The 20,688-nt window shown below is 40.9% G+C and overlaps 1 pseudogene; it reads right to left on the reverse strand.

The window, feature by feature from the left end:
* Window positions 1-4,730: 4,730 nt before the first annotated feature.
* LOC140934660 (uncharacterized) lies at window positions 4,731-6,126 on the reverse strand (annotated as a pseudogene).
* Between the last annotated feature and the right edge of the window lie 14,562 nt (window positions 6,127-20,688).

The raw sequence follows: 20,688 nt of genomic DNA on the forward strand, positions 1-20,688 counted from the left end.
CGACTTTGGTACCTTGCAAGCAAGTCCCTTACTTGAGTTTTATTTCCGATTCCGAGAAACGGGCCTTCATTTTATTGCCTCACAAGAAACAAAAGTTTCTTACTCTTCTCAAGCAGGCTCTTAGTTCAGAATCCATCGACCTGGTTACTCTCCAAAGGTTAGGAGGGAAGTGCATTTCAATGGTTCTGGCCGTGCCAGGTGCAAGGCTTTGGCCCTTTCTTGTGCTGTGCGCTCATCTCGACCGGTCAAACTATCCGGGCCCTTGAGACAGGAGTTGGAGCATTGGCTCTTTTTGGAAACCTGGAACGGTTTCCTTCCTTGGCGTCCCGAGAAACACTGCCATTTTCGTTTGTTCTCGGATTCTTCCTCTTTTGCTTGGGGAGGTGTATTGAGTCCGGGTGCCGTTACTGTTAGCACTTCCGACTACTGGGATTCTTCTGTTATTGGGGCCGACATTGCTACCAAGGAAACTCTTGCCCTCAACAATGCCTTACAATCCTTTGGGAGTACGGTAAGAAACTCATGGGTGGATGCATTTGTTGACAGTCAGGTTTTGCTTCACTCTTGGAACAGGCGTGGTTCCCGTTCCCACTCTTTGGTGACCGCTCTTAAGTGCTTGTTTCAAACTACCATGCATCTTAACGTTGATCTGCATGTCTACTATGTTCCTGGCCCTGAGAACCCTGCGGATTCTCCCTCCCGTCGGCTAAGCTTTCAGGACTCTAGACTTAGTCCAAAAACGTGGGATTTGGTCCCAAGTCTGTATGGCGGTCCTAAAGGTCACTCCGTTGATCTTATGGCATGGGCTTCAAATGTCCAAACTGACCTATCTGGTAAACCTCTACCATTTTTTTCTGAAAGTCCCTTAGTTAATGCTTTGGGGGTTAATGTGTTTGCACAATCCCCTAACTTGTATCGACCTGAGATTTTTTCGAATCCTTACGTTTTCCCGCCCATTTGCCTTATTCCCAAGGTCTTTAAGTATCTTAATAGCCTTAAGTTGCCATACACCCTTGTTGTCCCAGACGTGATCCCACGTCACTTTTGGTGGCCTTTGCTTCTGTCTGCATGCTCTTCCAGCTCCTTGCTAGCCTCTAAAGGGGCTAGTGGCGTTCTTCTCACCCCTTCCAGGGATAGTATCTTGGGTGACAGGCCGATCCCCTGGGACCTTTGGGTTTTCCGGATTTCAAATAATTAGACTCGCAGTATTTCATACTGTTTAAGGATTATCAAGCAAACAAATCCATTTTGCTGTTGCATTTGATGTGTTTCTGTCATTAAGATGTAATTTCAATAAAGTCATCGAGTTTTCGTCTCTCCTTGATTTTATTTAGTTATTTTCAACTATATTTGGTATTTATTCTCATTTAGTCTTTCATCTGTCTTCCCTATTAGGATCTCCCACAAGTACAGCGGTTTTTTATCCCCTCTGTAGCTTGCCCTTCATGTGCTTATGCCAACGACCATTTGTTTCGTTTTTGCCAAATGTGTGGCTACAAAAGAAAGTCAGTCCCACGTCAGCCTGCCTCGAAAATAAAAGTGGATCTCGCAGCCATTGATGCTCGTTTGCAACAGCTTACACAAACGGCCAACATGTCTTCGTATTCAAAGCAAAAATCCTCTTTGCGCGTGGAGTTTGAAACCTTTTTAGCCTCTTTGCCTAATACAAAGTCTATCTATTCCGCCACCCCCGAAGATGTTTCGCATTTTCTGATTTGGAAAGATCGTCACGGGAAAAGGGTTGTCCATGTAGCTGAATGTGTAAATGCCCCAAACCAAGATGCTTCTGATTGCGGTTGCCCCAAGCGAGTCGCGTTTAAAACCGTGGATTCCTATATTGGAAAACTTCGTGCAATTTAACGAGGCTGGCCGTTCTGGCAAATGGAATAGTATGCTAGGTTTTGGTAATCCCGCTGCTTCTTCCCAGTCCAAGGTTATCTTAAGGCTGTTTCTGAGGAACAATTGAGTGCTCATATCGTCCCCAAGCAAGCAGTTCCGTTTTTTCTACCGAAGCTCTTACTTCTGGCAAGGTTATGGGATAGAAAAATGGCGAATCCGGCAGTCAGCCCTTCCGCTCTCTTTATTCTGGCTCGAGATCAAGCATTTTTTAAAACTCTATTCTTCAGCGCGGATAGAGGTTCTGATCAAGGATGTGTGAAAACCGCAGAAATTATGCGTTTCCCTAAAGACGATGGCTTTTTATTTAATCATGTTTGGGGTAAAACTTTACGAGACGGCGCCTACAATGTCTTTGGAATTCGTCGCCATTCAAATCCCCAGCTTTGCCCGGTCAAGGCAATTGAAACCTATGTGGCTGTCGCCTCAGAACTACGCATAACTCTCTCCAACGGCTACTTATTTCTCCCCACTAATCACCAGGGTCATATCGTCAATAAGCCCCTCACAAGTTCTTCCGCAGAAGCCTGCTTGAAATATTATTTAAAGGACGCGAAAATTGATGAAGGCGAGACTCTGCACGGTTTCCGCTCGGGCTCCGCCATTACCCTCGCTTTGTCTGGATCACAGCTCGCTCATGTGATGTCCCACGTGGTTGGTCCAACAAGGGTATTGCCCTTTACTACATGAAGTTAGCTGAAGTTCTTCGTGAAGGATCTCCTTCTGACTTATTGTCTTCAAACGAGTTGGCGGCCTCCGCCTCCACAACTTTATATGCCGATCTTAATCGCTTAAAAGACTTCGTTTCTGGGTTTCCTCGTTCCTAATTTCTGTTTTTGTTAGGACGGGGTTTTCAGTTTCGGGTTCTCGTTTTGAGGATGGGCATCCGTTTGTGCGGTTTTTGTGGTCTCCGCCGTGGTATTTTAGGGTTACCTTCAACACGAGACTGTTGGTGCCCATACTCAACAATAGGCGTGAGGGAGACAGGTGAGAATAGACTACTATTCTCAGCGGTCCTACCTCGCGCGTATAAAAGGCAGAGTAGACAAAGGAGTTATGCCATTCTCTCGAAGCTGCTAAGCAGTTTATATTCAACATGCTGACCGTTCTCATTCGTTTCCTTTTACGCCTATCCTTCTCAGGTCTCGTTTCTGTGGCTTTTTCCCACCCTACCCACCTCAGTTTTATATTAGGATTATATTAGTCAACAGATCGAGACTGTTGGTGCCCATACTCAACAATAGGCGTCAGGGAGACAGGTGAGAATAGACTACTATTTTTGTTCTTATTATTATTAATATAATTTTCACCAAAAAGTAGGGTTTTAAAATCTTGCACATGCCATGTTATAGACATGGGAAGCCAAATGTTGTTTCCCTCTTGTCAAGAATTTAATGCAAGTACATTAAAATAAATAGCTTCAATTCTTGTTTGACCATGAAAGTATTACATATTTGATGATTTATTTGATAAAGACTCATTAGACTACTTCCATTGGAAATATATTAGTGTCAAAAGAATTCATTTGTTGATATAAAACTTTATCAGTTAAAAATGGTGTATTTTATAAAGATTATAACCCTTGAAGCCCTGGCATCAACATTAATCAGCTCCCCACTGTTTTCCGTACATTTCCTATGATCCAGTAGAGGAGAATTTGCAAAACAATCAAGAACTTTCTTACAGTACTTAGTGTGCTTTCCATTTGTCAGAACTGGCTGGTCAGACCTGCCGACAGTCAGATTTGTCCTGTCATATCAGTCAATGCATCATTTTTTTTTACACTGTTGTTGTGAATTTGGGTAAAAATCTGGTGAAAAAGGCATGTTTTGCAAAAGTACAGAGTGGCCAGCCAGTTGTGACAATTAAGTGCCCTTAGTGATCATTTCCTTTAACCCTGTGGCCTTTTTTGTTGCCTTATGTTAAGCAGTGATCATGAAAAGGAGAAACTTGATGTTGGCCACTAAAGGATTAGGGGGCTTTCTTTTATTGGTGGGAGCGGGTTAGCACAAGATTGTGGGGGGGATAGCAGTGAATTATGGACAAAAATAAATAACAAAAAAAGCTGGTGAATTACTGGGGGAATGTGATATTTTTGCCTACCAAGTAAAGGGGTTGGGTAATAATTAGAAGCCACTCCAAGAGATTTTGCCCCTCCTCCCACGCATTCATAAATGAAAGCCCCCCTAATGGTTTAACAAGTGATGCCTAATTACTTACATAAACGTGTACAAAAGATGTTACATCTTTAATAAACCATTCACAAAAGGCTCTCAGTGACCTTTGTAGCCATGGTCATGTTATTACACTGATTTGCTTTTGATATACCAGTAAAGCATACTGTTCACTGTTATGAAAGGCCATTGCTGCGAAGAATCTATAAACACGGAAACATGCTTATTGCCCTATTTCTTAGACATGAAGCTAAATGATGTCTAATTCCACTGACATCAAAAGTTACTTGCCTAGGGTCTGTTTCCAAAACAAGGCAAGTGGCAAAAGCTATGGCAAAAGCACCACAGTCACTCCCATTGGATTGTTGTTGCACAGGAACAAAATTAAGTCCCACTAAACTACCACCCAATAACTCATTCGTCTGATCCTCAACCTCCTCACTAATAATGTCATGGAAGAGACTGTCATACAAATTTACATATCCAGGTACACATCCTATGGAGCTGATGCAGACCCCATGATCATTTCCTGTGTGCAGAAGTTGCATGAACTCAGCAGATACTACATCAAAATTCCTTGCAGGGCCCAGTGTAGGTCGTTGAAAACCTTCAATGGAAGGCTTTGCCTCACGCAAAAGTACTTGGGCCATGTGTATTATATCACAGTTTTTGTATGTGTATTATATCATACCATTTTTTGGAAATTTTCACTGAATCTAGAGCTAAACATGAACGGTGGAACTGGACATAAGGGCAATCATTATTGCTGCATGAGATTACTTCTTCATCACGCTCGACTCGACATAAACAGGTGCCATTAACATCAGGTTTAGGCACTGGTAAAGTGCACCTCATTGTGTACCATCGTCCAAGAATCTCTGGCAGAATGCAAATCCTCCAGAAAGACTCCAGCTTGGGTAAAGCATTTCCCCAGTGTTTAGCATCAGGATAAATACGCTCCTTTACTATATGTGCCTTCTTTTCACTGTCAATTCCACAAACTACAAAGTCACAGAACTTTCTTTCCTTTAAAGTAAAGAGCTGCTGCTGAACTTGATAATAGTAATTATGGTTTCATACCAGCTGAAAATTGCCATTTACCTTTTCTAGGCATGTGGGTTTTTTTGTAACATACTTGACAAAGTGACAGTCCTCACCAATGCAAATTGGGCATTTCACCTCTCCACAACCCAAGCCACAGCAATCACATGAGGTTAAGAAGTCAGGTGTTGCGAAGAAGAAGGCTGACATTTCCGTGGTTGAAGAAGGTCTGGCATCAACATTCAGAGGGGTATTCCTCCCCTGTTCAGATGCATACTGTTGAGGTGGAGTAGTGGCATTTGATAAAGAGTAGATTTTCTTGTCCAGGCTTTCTTTTAGTTTTTTGGCAGACCTGAAATCAATGTCTTTTACCCTTTTATACTCCACTTCGTTTACATACGTTGGTAACAACCACGAACATTTAACTTGAGTGCAAGCTAATATGCCGTGTATTCGGTTCCATGCTTCGATGTAAAACAGTACACTAGCGACGTGGGAGCATGATTCAGCGAGGCCTGCTTTACAATTTAGGCAGTGTGCTGATAGAATCGTCCCATCTTTATCAGCTATGATCCAAATGTTTACCAATGGGTCATTCACTCGTTGTGAGTGACGAACTTTGGCCACAACAACAAATTTTCCAGAAATCAATAGTCCTCACACCGAAGTTACAAATCCGGACACCATCTGATTGTAAGCTTCCAAACTCTTGTAGGCTTTGAACTGGTCTTTTGTGTAGTGGCTGGTCTCCAACACTAAATATGCCAGCAAATCAGTGGATTCTATCTGGGGTAAACACTCCGGGTCGAACTGATCACTTGGAATGCTTGCCGGATCCACTCCAACGACGGATATCTTCTGGAGATATCGAGACTTAACATGGCTCTCAAGACCTTTTACGTAGTCAGAAAGCACGGGAATATTACCAGCAAGGCTTTGCAAGTCTTCACAAGCTTTTTCTTCGGATAGGTCCATTTCCAAACCGATTTATAGTGCAGAAAACTAAACAGCTTTGCAGAATTGGCCTTCTACTTAACAACAATTTCACGGGCCAGGGGCACCAAGATGGCAGATGCCCAAATATGGAAACTCTAATGACGTCAGGTGAAAACCAGCAATAGGATTGATGTGCTCCATGTTTGTATTGGAAATGAGTAATGGCATGGCAACAATGAGTTCACATGGTTAGCAGATGATACCCCAGCGAGGGTGACAATATGGTGATTACCTGATTGCTATATTTTTATCTACCGACTGCCAAATACTGCTTGATAAATGGCAGGAGGACCAGGAAACCTACTTCAATAAATAACATTGTAACAGCAATCTAATGGCTTTTGCGGTAGTTGTCATTATTTAAAAAATTGGGTTGGTTGTTGGTGTCAGGAATCCCAAAGGGTTAACCAGAAAGAATCTGGAAAATTCTGCTTCGCAAGGGGAAGGACAAGAGCTGACCACATTATCTGCATCACTAAGGTCTGAATCACGTTTTGTATCAAGGAGGACAGAAAAAGCTCATCCAAAGAACCTTCGTTATTACTACTTCAAGGTAATTATTCCATGACCCGCTCACAGTTCAAAGGAGAACTAGAACATCGAGGGAAACCTTGGTCGCTTTGAAAATCATTTACAGAAACCGTGTTGTCAAAACTGTATTCAGAGAAATCAGATCGGTCTTATCAAAAAGTTTCTTTGTCATGGTGAACTTCTTCGAGTACTTTCTGTCAGTTTTCTTCTCCAAGCTATAGTTTTTGCAATCTTTGCTTCTTTGGAACAACTCCAAGATTTGTATCTTCGCTTCCCTCTGCAGGCCACGTTAATGATCGTCACTTAGCCAATGAGTGGCAAAACATCAAAGTGGAATCAAAGAGTTGTAGCAGGAGTCACGGAACTAGGTTTCTGATTGGCTCATGTAGTAGAACTCACAAGAGAAGAATCTATGCAGCTGCAGTTACACCTTGAGAAATATTTCACACTTCTTGAGAGAAAAAAGTTAAACCTGCGTATCAATTATAATTAGAGGGTCCTTACAAGTTCAAAGATACAAAGATCTCAAGATTAAAGCAACACAGCATGATTACGAAAGTTATGGAATGGTGGAAGATAAAACTTTTGGACGGCAAGAAACAATTAGTTGGCTCTGTTACCAACATCGGTTTTCCAACAGGCCAGAAAGTTTGGTGCTACTGGAAGACTGTAGACGGGAAAGAAAAATGCTATTTCTAGGGAAAATTCATCGAAATTTGGGATGATTGCTATGTTAAAGAGATCGAAGCAGATGAACATCAGATGATCCCCATAGCAAACCATGACATATTTGAACCATTCGAAGAGAATGAAGGAAATAAAAAAATCATGCAGCTTAGGCTATCAAGAAGTATCAGCTTGAACATGGTAGTGGCAGTCGCAACTTGGTTACTAACCTCTGTTCCCACAGTGACACTGCCCATGGGAAATCACTATGGATACATCAAAGAAAACGAAAGAGTCACCCGCAACATTCCCAGAACCAAGTAGCAGGCTACGGTTTATCAATGGTTTATCTAACCACAAGAACAGTTCCACCAATCGGGAAGACACAAATGGCAAAAACAGGAAACTGCGGCACATACTAGCCATTTTTTGTGATTTACTGTGACTGTGCCACGTGGCCCGACAAGTACCAAATTTGACAGACTCCGCCTCAGAACGCATGGCCAACTTTAGAGCTTTACTGTGAGTTTTTTTAATTTGAAAATCTTTGCAATCTGACATCCTCTAGTAGGACATAAATTTCTAATTTTGCTTTGTTTTCATCCATAGCAACTTTAGACAAGACCTCAATGACAAAGATGTGCCACTTTCAGCTGCACTACACAAAGGGGTTTTATTCAAGAGAAATCGGGACCAAGAATATTCCAAAAATCTATTGACAGCATATGCTCACTATCCCTACTATGCAAGTGGCAATCAAGCTATTCCTTTACAGTATGTCCCACAAGTGGCTTCGTGTTCTTGTAGTACGACCAGCATTTCTCAAGCCAAATGGCCTGAGAAGAGTGACAGAAGTAAAGGCACAGGCTGGGAAAACGTTGAAGCATGAAGCTCAATTACTGCTTACCGAGAGATTGATAGCCTTATTGTTTAAAAGTTCCTGGAACCAATTCCGTGGACGAGGGAATACCCAAGCACATCTTAGCCGGCGAATATTTTTAAGGCGAGAGGCTCAATAAAACAAATAGGCAACTGGAGGGAATGAAAAGTCGCTTAAGGGAGCTTGGAGAGCTGAAATTGATGGACCAAGGGGGGAGTTATTAAAGATATTACAGTTACATCAATCCACAAGACATCTCATGACCTGGTCAGACCATTCCAGCATTATGAACCATGGCCACCTTCTGCTAACTGTAAGTGCAATCTATGATCTTACATTCTACTATACTTCTGAAGAGCTTCATGGGAAGAATGTTCAGGAGTTAGTACATAAGCCTTACATTTACATCATGGCTAAATGAAGGGATACCATTGAAGATCAGCTGTTATACAGTGAAAATAGGCTGGAAGATTTAAATGAGCTCAAAAATCAACTTTTGTCCTCCCAAAAGGTCTCCACTAAGGACATATGCAGGTTCTTTCATGGGGCCGGATCATCCTTTGCAAGAGGTGGAAAGTGGAGAGCAGATTGGTGGTGGCTTTGGGTGCCGTGGATGCACTGGAGCATCAGCCAGCTATATTGACCATGTGATGTGGTTCACTGAGGGCACCACACACTACCCTCGAATAAAGAAGAAGAAAGGTACTGGAAGGTCCAGCTGGAAAAGAAAGAAGAAATTGTGGAGCGCATCCTTTAAAAAACATGAGCAAAAAAGAGCTGATAAGATAGTGCAACGGACGGCACTTACTGGTCGATGGTTTACTAAAACCTGCACTGGAATCTAACCGATCAATGAGGTGGTATCCTTAAAAAAACCGCGCAGATGATACAGAAGTAAGAATAGATTGCAAATAATTTTTATGTGAAGAGACCAGAGGCGGGGCCAGAGGGTCATGTATGGAGAAACGTTTTCACAATTTTTGCGTAGGGGTTAACTCTACAGTCGCCTAGCTGCAACGGCAATTTGTGTATTCTTGATGGCTTGATAATTCTAAATGAAGATTGAAACTTTCAAGAGAATCAGCTTTTACTAACAGCTTTTCGCAGGGGAAGCACATTAAGGCCTTATGTCCGTAGTTTCCAGTCAAACTGAATCGTTCACAATGAATATATTGGAGTTGAGCGAAACGTTTTCTGGAAAACTGCATAATAGCAGTGCAAATAGCACTATTTCAAGCTAATGAAAATTAATTGATTAAATGTACTCATCATTTTATATCAACTCCCGAGCCAGTACCCTGACTCCCACCCGCAGCACAAAAAGCAAAACTCTGACAGCTGAACAAACCAGCCTTGTTCAGCATTTTTACCTCATTAATTTTGCAGAATTGACGAGGGGGAGGAAGAAGATGAAAAACAAGCCGTTCCAGGATCAAAGAGGTTATAAACAGCTCCTTTCTTCTGTCTTTCTTTCCTTTTTTTAGTAAAGATTGCTAAATAACCAGGTCATTATCTTTTTCTTGATAATTCTACGAACATTAATGATGTTTTAACTGTTTTTTTTATAAGGAGCAAAAATCAGCACCAAGATACAAAGGAGGAGATCGTGCCAGCAAAGAAGACCCACGGACCCAACTGCAACAAACAATGTTCAGCTGACATGATTATTCTAATCTTTTTTTCCTGGTATTGTTGTACTTCAAATTTAAATAAAAATGAATTAGACGTGCATTATTTACAAATGCAAATTAAGCTTAATTCTTGCGTTACTTTATTCAGTTGACTTGTTCATAAATAAGCTTAAAACTAAATTTAATAATCTCTTTTACAGAATGATTTTAAATACGCAAAGAATTCACAATCCATTTTGAAAAAATTTCTCGCAAGAGCTAAACAAATGCCTTCAAAAGTTTTAATTGTCAGCAAGAAAAAGCGACGGCTGCGGCCGTTCGCTCATTGCACGCCACAATTGTATTTCGTTGAGAAGCGCCATTTTCATCTGATATGTCACTTGCTAAGTTAATATTATTAATTTAACTGACACCTGAGCCAGTGCTAGAATGAGCTGCCTACCAGACCAGCAATATTGGACAAGATAAATGGAAAACCTAGACCCCACCCCCCCTCTCCCAAAGATCAAACATGAGAAAATAGTGCATTTTTGGCCTTCATGCGGCTTCATCCTTGATTTGGGGGATTTGGGGGATAGGGGTTTGCTGTTCCATTTTAATCTTTCCAAGCACAAAACAACAGTTACTGATATCAACAAAATATCACTTTTTTAGGTTTGACAAGAGAGAAAAAGAAAATGGAGACCCAGCCCTTCAAGGGTTTAAAAAAAGGACACGGCAACCCGAAAGGTTAGAAACAGCTTCTTTCTTAAGAGGTTTTAAAAAAGAATTCATGGTGTTCAGTCATGGTTTTGGCGTATGATAATGTTTTCACAGCCATACGATGCATCTCTTAACCCGGCCTTATAGAGACGGAAATAATAAATACATAATAAGGAAATACTAATATATATTTTTTTAAAATGTCATTTTTACTTAAGATGAAAAAAAAAAAAACAGGAAAAAGGCACACATTCATGGCTTGCAGCATTGTAATACAAAGGGGGAAATCCTGCCAGCGAGGAAGACCGGGCCACCATGCAACTGCAGCGAACAATGTTTTGAAAAGGTACAAAGTTAGTTCATAACAAATTATTCAGCTTGGTATCAACCCTGGTGATTTTCTCTTTCTGTTATCCGCCTTGGACCAAACACGTTTCAGAATAACTTTTTGAACAGGATCTGGTCAGACCATTCCAGCATTATGAACCATGGCCACCTTCTGCTAACCGTAAGTGCAATCTATGATCCTACATGCTACTATACTTCTGAAGAGCTCCATAGGAAGAATGTTCAGGAGTTAGTACAGAAGATTCACATTTACATCATGGCTAAATGTAGGGACGCCATTGAAGATCAGCTGTTATACAGTGAAACTAGGCTGGAAGATATAAATGAGCTCAAACATCCTTCCTCCCAAAAGGTCTCCATTAAGGACATATCCAGGTTCTTTCATGAGGCCAAATCACCCTTTGCAAGAGGTGGAAAGTGGAGAGCAGATTGGTGGTGGCTTTGGGTGCTGTGGATGCACTGGAGCATCAGCCAGCTATATTGACTAGTGATGTGGTTCACTGAGGGCACCACACATTACCCTTGAATAAAGAAGAAGAAAGGTACTGGAAGGTCCAGCTGGAAAAGAAAGAAGAAATTAAGGAGTGCATCCTTTCAAAAACATGGGCAAACTGATAACATAGTGCAAGGGACGGCACTTACCGGTTCGTGGTTTACTAAAACCTGCATTGGAATCTAACTTGAAAAAAGCAATTAGGGGCATACAGCAAGTTCCAGCACTTTGTTTCCCCTAACAAGAATGCTCCTTTCAAGAGCTCAATTTAGCAAACTATGAAGTGTTACCAGTAGAGCCTCTTCATGACCTCAAAGAGCATGTCAACGACATATTTAAAGAACTGCCTCAACACCTCAATGACGAAGAAAAAGTTCTATTTGATGAGACAATGGAGGCAGAATTTTCAACAAAAGAGAAGCTCTGAGGTTCAGATTACCGCCTTTGCTGTGTTTGTGCTGGCCTTGCACATTGGAAAACACTGCCGTTTAACAATCAAAAGACTATTGTACACTTTTGCAGAACTTTGTGAAATGTTGTATGCCCCAACAGAGAAGCACACACCAAGATTTATTGTGCGTTTGCATAATGTGACATTTTGTCATGTTATTTCAGTTCGTTAAGTCTTAAAAACGTACAGGAAGCTGTGTGGAATACACTACCAAAGCATCACATGCCATGCTCCTCTTACATCTCATTTAATTTCCCTTAGCTCGGTAAACACTGGAGAAGGAGAGAGACAATTCACCATAAATTCCATCAGCAAATCAACCTCCAATGGTCATCCTGAGCACATTATTCCAAACAGCATAATAAGAGTTAAAGCAGAAAGAAGCTTCAGGTCTAAGAAGAGTGCCCTGACACATCAACAGTCAAAGATTGGACAGTTCGCAAGAACCTCTTAAACGTTCCTGACACCTCCATTCCTAATGAGCTCCTGGACAGTAAAATCTATCAGGTCCACCTAGAACAGATCAGCGATTTTCTTCTTTGTGCAAGGGATGTTTTGGTGGCCTGCAGATGAGGAAACCAAGAAATCATATTTCATGACAGTAAAGCAAAACCTGAATTCCGATATGAAGGCCCTCCAATTCACCACTTTCGTTCCTCTTCCTTCCAGAGTGAAAGAGAATACCTCAAAGAGAAGTGGGTCGAATGCTTGACTTAACCAGATTTTATTCACCAATCAGAAAGGTGAAAATTTATAATCTGCATGGAAATTTAACATTGACAGAATACTACAGGGTTTTCCGTGAGGAACCTTGGCCAGAAAATGGAGGTGACCAAAGTGCAGACCAGCGGATGATCTGTACTGCAATGTGTGATAATGCAAATGGAAACATTCATGACAAAACCGATGGCTTCACAATGAACAACAGCAAGAGACTTCACAACTTATTTGCAAAGACCTAACTTTAGATGGAGTCAGACACATGTATTGGCAGTTCATCAGAATGCTTCAATAGAATTAGACAAATCGGAAAGTGTATTTGCAGTAAACAATGGATTTCCACCAATGGATGAAGACTGTAAAACTGAGGCAGTCATAAAATCTCCTTACAAGAAGGGAAAACTGAGAATCCAACTATTAAAACGCTGGAAAGTAACTGTACACCTGCAGTGACCTTGAACTTCAAGCATAATAATTTCGTACTACATGTATCAGACCAGCTCCACAAATTTATAGATTTAATCATTTTAATTTTATTTGTTTTGCAAAGAAACACTGTAATCACACTGTAATTAATATTAAACCTTCGAACTCTTTTACTGCAAATACAAAAAAATTAGAAAAACGTGTAATATCAGTGCCCTGACACATCAACAGTCAAAGATTGGACAGTTCGCAAGAACCTCTTAAACGTTCCTGACACCTCCATTCCTAATGAGCTCCTGGACATTCTCGAAAGTACGAGGAAATTCTACTTGTTACATCTCCTACATAAATTATGCTGGTGGTCTAATAATTGTTAAATGCAATTATGCAATGAAGGATATTTCAAATAACTCGGTTTTCTACAGAGAACTCTTAGAATGGTGGTTAGAATTTCTAAATCTCTTTTTAGCTGACAAAGAACGGCTCTGTATAATTTGGAATAACAAAGATATAAGAAAAGATGAAAAACCAGTCTTTTATATTATTTTATTATAATTTAATATTTCATTTTTAGGTGCCTAGAATGAGAGAATGCATGTGCACAAACGATTAGGTGGGGAATAAGCTGCCCCTGATGACACACGCCCAGAACAAGAAGCAGGAGGTTCTACAAACATCCATGCATTTGGTAGACTTTATGGCACCATCCCCTTAACACATGGGCATGTGGTTAGTTTATCTGTACTTATCAAGAAAGGCGCCTTCAAGAAAGCATCTAGTGGGTTGTCCAACAAACAACTTATGCAAAAGGTATTTTTCACCAAGCCTTTTACTGCCGACATTCTCGAAAGTACGTGGAAATTCTACTTGTTACATCTCCCACATAATATTGGTGGTCTTATAATTGTTAAATGCAATTAAGCAATGAACGTTATTTCAAGTAACTCGGTTTTATACAGAGAACTCTTAGAATGGTGGCTAGAATTTCGAAATCTCTTTTTAGCTGACAAAGAACAGCTCTGTATAATTTGGAATAACAAAGATATAAGAATAGATGAAAAACCAGTCTTTTATGAATCTTATTATGACTCTCGGGTATCTATCATTAAAGATCTCTTGTTCAATCTCGACAATATAGAATCCTTTCAACAACCAGAGTTGAATTAATGGGATACAATTCACTTTGACACTGAAGATGACTTACTACACAGGTTGCCCAAAGTTCAGTCACTTTCAACGACTTACAGTTCTAATCAGGACTACATGCACCAGAACGATCATGTTCCATCTAATTATGGCATGACTCCTGGGTTAACCATCCACTGTTTTAAGTCAAGGATAGTTGTTTTTCTTTTATGTCTGCATGGACAATTCGCTCATCATTGTTATGTTTGTAACTACCGTTGTAGTTTATGTTAGATCCCCAGTGATTTTTGATGGCCATTGCAACCACTTTCTACAAAGCAAATACAACAAACTGGTTTTTATGTAAATTCTCAGAGGAATTAGGGAAGTCAGATTTGGACAGATTCCCCTTATCCAAAGTCATTACCTGCATCAAGATTAAGAGTTACAGCATCATCTTCAGATTCTGAAAGATCATCCCCAATACCAGGGACACAATGTGCATCAGGAAGCGGGTCTCCACCTTAGGCCAAACTGTGAAAAGCAGTGGGCTAGTAGGTCACAGTCAGGCCCAGGCACGGAAGCTGTCGTGGATATCGAAGAAGATAACGGATTTCACATCTCAGCCGAATTCCAAAAATTTTGGACCTCTTCAATAAAGCCACTTACCACATATTTTGGGACATACCAAGATGCCTTAAACAGCACGATGACATCTTGTTAGGCAGTAGAAACATTGCAAAGCTTAACAAGACCCTGGAATCTGTGCTGCAGCGAGCATCAGATTCTGGAATCACTTGGAGTAAGTGAGATCGAGTTCTTTGGAGACCAATTCACTAAATATGGATTGAAACCCAATCCAGAGGATCAAAGCTGTTAGAGAGGCCAGGCCACCTGAATCTAAAGAAACAGTCAGGAACTTCCTGGGCACGACTACTCTTCACTCACTGCTACATTGCGCCAGCTCATGGACACCAAGAGCAAGAAGCATTTGAAAAGCTGAAGGCAAGCATTACAAGCAGAAGCACCATGGCGTATTTTGATCCTTCCAAACCAATCGTAGGCAACCTACCATGAAGGGTTGTGATTAGGGTTATTCCAGGAAACAGCCAGCGGTCTCAGACCTGTCCACTTCATAGGTCGCACCATGACTTCACACCAACAGCTAAACAGACAAGGATGCTCTTGCGATTTAATGGGTGAAGAACAAATTTAGTATGTACCTTCTAGGAGCGCCGAGATTCAAAATCATCACTGACAGCTCATACGCCCCTCCTTCCTTTATTCAAAAACCAGCATCAAACTCCCTCCCTGAATTCACAAATGGGTCATGGGAATGCAGCATGTCTATTTTGTACTCATCTACGAACCAGGCAAAGATCAAGATCTTTAGTTGTTGAAGGGGGCGCAGTTATAAGTGCCATTTTAAGGTATCTCATCCCTATGAAAAATCTTAAAAGCCAACCACTTCTTACACTTGATAGTAATCAGAGAATGAGGACAGTTGAGAACCAATAATTGTCAACGACCTTTATGAAAATGGAAAACTTAAAAACCAGAAGTTTTCCATTAATGAAGGAGTGAAAGGGACATTGGGTCTTAAACAGTGGCACATGCGGCCTTTGGTTAGCCTGCCTGATGAATTATACTTATCCTTTTAAACAAGGTAAGAAGGGATTTGACTTTTCATTTAATTATTCTTAATGCCAAGGTTTTATTACAAGAAGCTAGAACTGCTCCTGGTCAAGCTTCTCTCATGCTCTCCAAATTTCATGTGTGCATCCACAACTCTATACGTACGCTAAGCATGGACCAATGTTCTTAATCTTTATGGGTTCTTCCAGCAATGAACTCATGTATTTGAAGTTCAAAAACAGATGTTTCTGTCGGTTTCCAGTGGCCATTTGTGACCCTCAAAGGGACATAAACATATCGTCCCCTTACAAAGCCATTTTGTATATTATCTTCTTTCATTTCCCAGATTCTGGACTCAATCTATTCATTGGTTTGCATTTTTACTGTAAGTAGTATGGCAGTGAAAGTAGAGATAAAATAAATTATTAAGGTCTACTTTGATTCAGTTGGCTTCAATTATGGCTTAACTATCTGTTAAACAGGATTATGTATGCATGTGTTCTCTTAATTTCAATACCTACGTCCTATCCTCCTACATACCCCTTTTGTGAAGAGAAAAATTGGCCTCTCACAGTAAAGAGCATTATGATTTGAAATATCTCAATGAATTTATAACCAAAGGATCAAATTAATTCCCCTTGTAGTTGATGGCAATTTTAAAGGCCCTGTGCCTTCTCTTTTCTCTCTCTCTTCTTTAGATCTCTTCTAGTGAACCCATCTTACGAAACTTTGAAAAGACCATTGGACTTGTGTGATCACACTGGGAAGAGGCGGTTATTGCAGCTGTGGATTTAGCTGTCAGGAACATCGATCAGTTTTCTGCCCTAGTTCAAATTGTTTCGTACAAGATTTTTCCTTTACTGTAAAAACACCTTACAAAGACATTCAAGATGTTTCATTTACTCCAAAGGATTTAAAGGACTTTTACCAACAATCTCTTGACATTTCAAGAACAGTAGAGTAGGGAGGGTGACTTCAGGAACGTTATCACCTGCAAACACTACAATAAAACCCGCTGAGAAAAGCAGTGGCTCATTGTTTTGGGTGTATTACACAATATACTACATATTGTTAGAGAGTAAATAAGAGCAAACATACACGATGACATGGTGTCAACGTTTTCTGTTTAACACATGGATGATGTCGGAAAAGGTAAAGTTTGTTTTATGGCTGCGTAGGAGTTAGTATGGTACTACACAAAGCAAAGAAATATATTTTGGACAACTTGTACACTGCTAACAGGGCCGCAATGTTTCAAGTGAACAAGAGTCGAAAGATCAAAGCTATTGAAAGCATTGCCATGATGACAAATTCCTGATCTACATTATTATATGCTTATATTTCATGGTTTTCATTTGACGCTGCAGGCCAGATGTCGTTTGCCATTCTATGTCCGGTACTTTGATGCCAATATTTCACCTATTTCAACAAATTATTGCAATGACGAAAATGGCGAAAAATCGCCGGAGTGCGGGCGATTTAAATTGTATGCCCAAAGTGGCCCCTTTGAAAGTGGTGATTTTGCCAATTTTGGTGAAAATAGCGAATTTGGATGGCAAAAATGGCGAAAGAGCGCCAGAGGGCTGGCAATTCAAATTGGATGCAAAAAGTGGCCCCTTGGAGTGGCGATTTTGGCGAAACTTGGCCCCTTGGAGAGTGGCGAAAAAGGAGAAAATGGCGATTTTGGCAAAAGTCAAGAATTTGGCACAAGGGCTGGCGATATCCAGAATGTGGCAAATATCCTAATTGGATGCCACGTGGCCCCTTGACATTAGATAACTACAGAGGTCCCTATAACTGTGAGGCAACATTTCCCAAAAAAATTTTCAAATTAGATAACTAATTTTAAATGAGTTTATTTGGAACCAAATAGAAAAGTTTGTCTCCCCTTCCAATTTCTTCAATGCATGGATTTTTGGGGGTTGGGGTCGATTGCGGCTTCAAAGGCTTAGAGGCTGTCGAATGTGAACTTTGAATTATCTTACAATGGTTTACAATCGCATGAGAATCACAAGACGAAAAGTAAAATTACTTTCAGGTAATAATCACAGGCTCCTATGATAAGGCCACTCGCAGTAAATTTACTTAGCCTCGATCTCATTATCTCGCGGAGACCCTTTATAAGAGGGAGTAACCTTTCGTTCATCCTCTCGGTCAGAAAGCTGACATCAAGCCGAATCTTTGATGGCTGACCCGCTTATCCTTTGAACAAGCAGCTCTCCTTGGGAATTCACCACAACAAACGTTAAGTATATCTCATTTCCTTATTGTTTTCGACTGTTCACTGTTATGGATAATACCTCCAACATTCTCATTCTTGGTCATTCCTTTGTGACGCGCTTACAGACATTCCTCACTGAACATCACAATAGGTGTACCGCTCACAACATCAACTTGCCTCACGAAAATGTATCTTTTCTAGGTATTGGCGGTAGAACCGTCTCTAAAATGCTGTCATTTGGTTTGGACAAAATTAAGGCTTTTCAGCCAAAGGTTATCATTGTAGAACTGGGAACTAATGATTTGTGTGTAGTGGGGCAACGCCCCGAATCTGTTGGTTCAGATATTGAACATTAAGTTCAAGTCCTCCATGATCACTGTGGAGAAGAATTTATAATGGTATGCCTAGTAATTTACCGGCCTGCTATTCCTCCACACGTCCCCGATTTCAGCCACAAAGTAGACCTTCGGAATAAATATCTAAAAGTGGTCCTCGAACCACTCCCTTATGCTGAAGCATGGAGCCATAGAGGGCTTCAAAGTCCATCTATTGCTGTTTTATGCTGAGATGGCGTTCATTTGAACGAAGCGGGCAACTATGCTCTTTATCGTAGCTATAGGGGAGCCACACTATTTGCCTTGAAGAAGTTAACCACTTTTTCTGAGGCTCAGTAACAGATTCCAACTTGTCTATCCAGTCATGCATTCTACTTTCGTTGTAACCGTCCTTTATGGCGGACAGGAGAGTTTTATCTTTTGTTATAACATATTGTATTTATTTTATGGACCGGTTCCTCTTTCTGGCACTTAAGCATGTTCAATGCGGCGTATCAAATTTGGAAATTGCCAAACATGCTGCCGATTTTTCTTTTATTGCCGGTTCCGTTTTTTCTCTCTCCAATTTATAATTTGAGCAGAATGCTACTGGATTGGAAACCCCCCACCTCCCTACCCACTCACTATTTCACTATTTTATCTCCCGTGCCAACGCCTTAGGCTTATTTATTCAAGTTCCTTTGCTTGCGGTCTAGATTTGCTAGAGATTAAACCAGTTCTACTGCAACAGCCTCCAGCACACAAGTTAAACGCCCAAGGGGCAGCAGTACATCTCGCCCCACCAAGTCCAAGAGGCCCAAGCAGACCTCTTGAGTACACTCGGTTCCTGCCCGAAGTGCCGCACACGAGCGAACTTTCACGAGAGCTGGTGATCAGTGGGCCATCCTTAGTCTCCAGTCCCGCGGCCCCGTGTTCAGTTGTCTCTCAGGATATGGTTTCCAGCATCACCAGCGCTATTTCTTCGGCTGTACTTGGAAGCCTGAAGTCTGCAGGGATAATCCCTCAAGAGCCAGTACAGACATCCGACCCTGCTGCTGCTGCAGTACAGGGGTCAGTAGCGCAGGTTGTTCAAGACCTAACTGGTGAGGGCCACACTTTAAATTCCACAAACCCTCCAGTGGCAAAAATATTTTATCCGCTACTCAAAACCCTGTAGCTGTTTCCGATAAAATGTCAAAAGAATTAAGTCTAGGTCGGATTGCAAGGCCATTTTTAGAACGACCTTTTCCTTCATTATGCATTTCTCTGCTTGGTTTTATTCCTAAAAAGACCCAAGGAGAATTTCGCCTTATTCACCACCTACCTTTTCCTTACGGTGATTCTATTAACTCTTGTATTCCTAACGATGCCTCTAGGTTAAATACGCCTTTATTGATGATGCGGTTAGACTTATCAGGTGCACAGGCAGGAGCTGTGCCCTAGCTAAGACAGATGTCAAAAACGCTTTACGTCTAATTCCAATAAATCCATGCGACTATGATTTGTTAGGTTTTTGTTGGGAGGACAGCTTCTATTTTGATAAGTGCCTGCCGATGGAGGCCAGTTCCTCTTGCAAAATTTGGGAAAGCTTTTCAACCACTCTCGAGTAGATTGCTAAGTCTAAGTTAGCCATCTCAGGTGTTTAACACCTTTAAGATGATTTCCTTCTCATAGACAAAACTTTCTCAGCTTGTGAACAAAATCTGTCTAGGTTTTTAGCGATGTGTGACGACTTGGGTGTCCCCATGGCGCCTGAAAAGACAATGGATCCCAGTAGTTTTTTACGTTTCGCCGGAATAGAACTAGACAGTGACAAAATGGAGGCTCGCCTCCCAGAAGAAAAGCTAAGAAAATGTGTTACTCTTATTTATGAATTTCTCAAGCGTAAAAAAGTCTTCCTTAAGGAGATGCAATACCTTATTAGTCTTCTGAACTTCACTTGTTCTGTAGTCATACCTGGCAGGACTTTTCTTAGATGAATGATTAATTTGACAGTTGGGGTTAATCGCCCGACTCATTTAATTAGATTAACGCATATAGTCAAGGACGATCTTAAGCTCTGGTTAGACTTTTTAACACACTTCAGTGGCAAATCATTCTTCTTAGATTTTCAAAAACACATTACCCAACAATCAATTTGGTCGAACTTCCTTCGCACCGCTCTCCACTATTTGCATGCTTAGAACAGGCTACCATTTTAACAAAGAGGATGGATATACAAGGCAATTATCTACAGCGTTTGTACCCTTTTTCAGAAACAATTTTCCAGGACTTTTTCAGGCTTCAGATTGATCTTTCCAGGACTCCAAAGTTCACCTAAACCCTTTCACTCACAAAAGTGACATAATTTATTTCTACTTGCAATTTCAACACATTATCAAACATACCAATGAGAACAATCAATAATATATATAATATCAAGTACTTTGATTGAACAC

The sequence above is a fragment of the Porites lutea genome, chromosome 4 (genome assembly GCF_958299795.1).
Source record: "Porites lutea chromosome 4, jaPorLute2.1, whole genome shotgun sequence".
Classification (NCBI taxonomy): Eukaryota; Metazoa; Cnidaria; class Anthozoa; order Scleractinia; family Poritidae; genus Porites; species Porites lutea.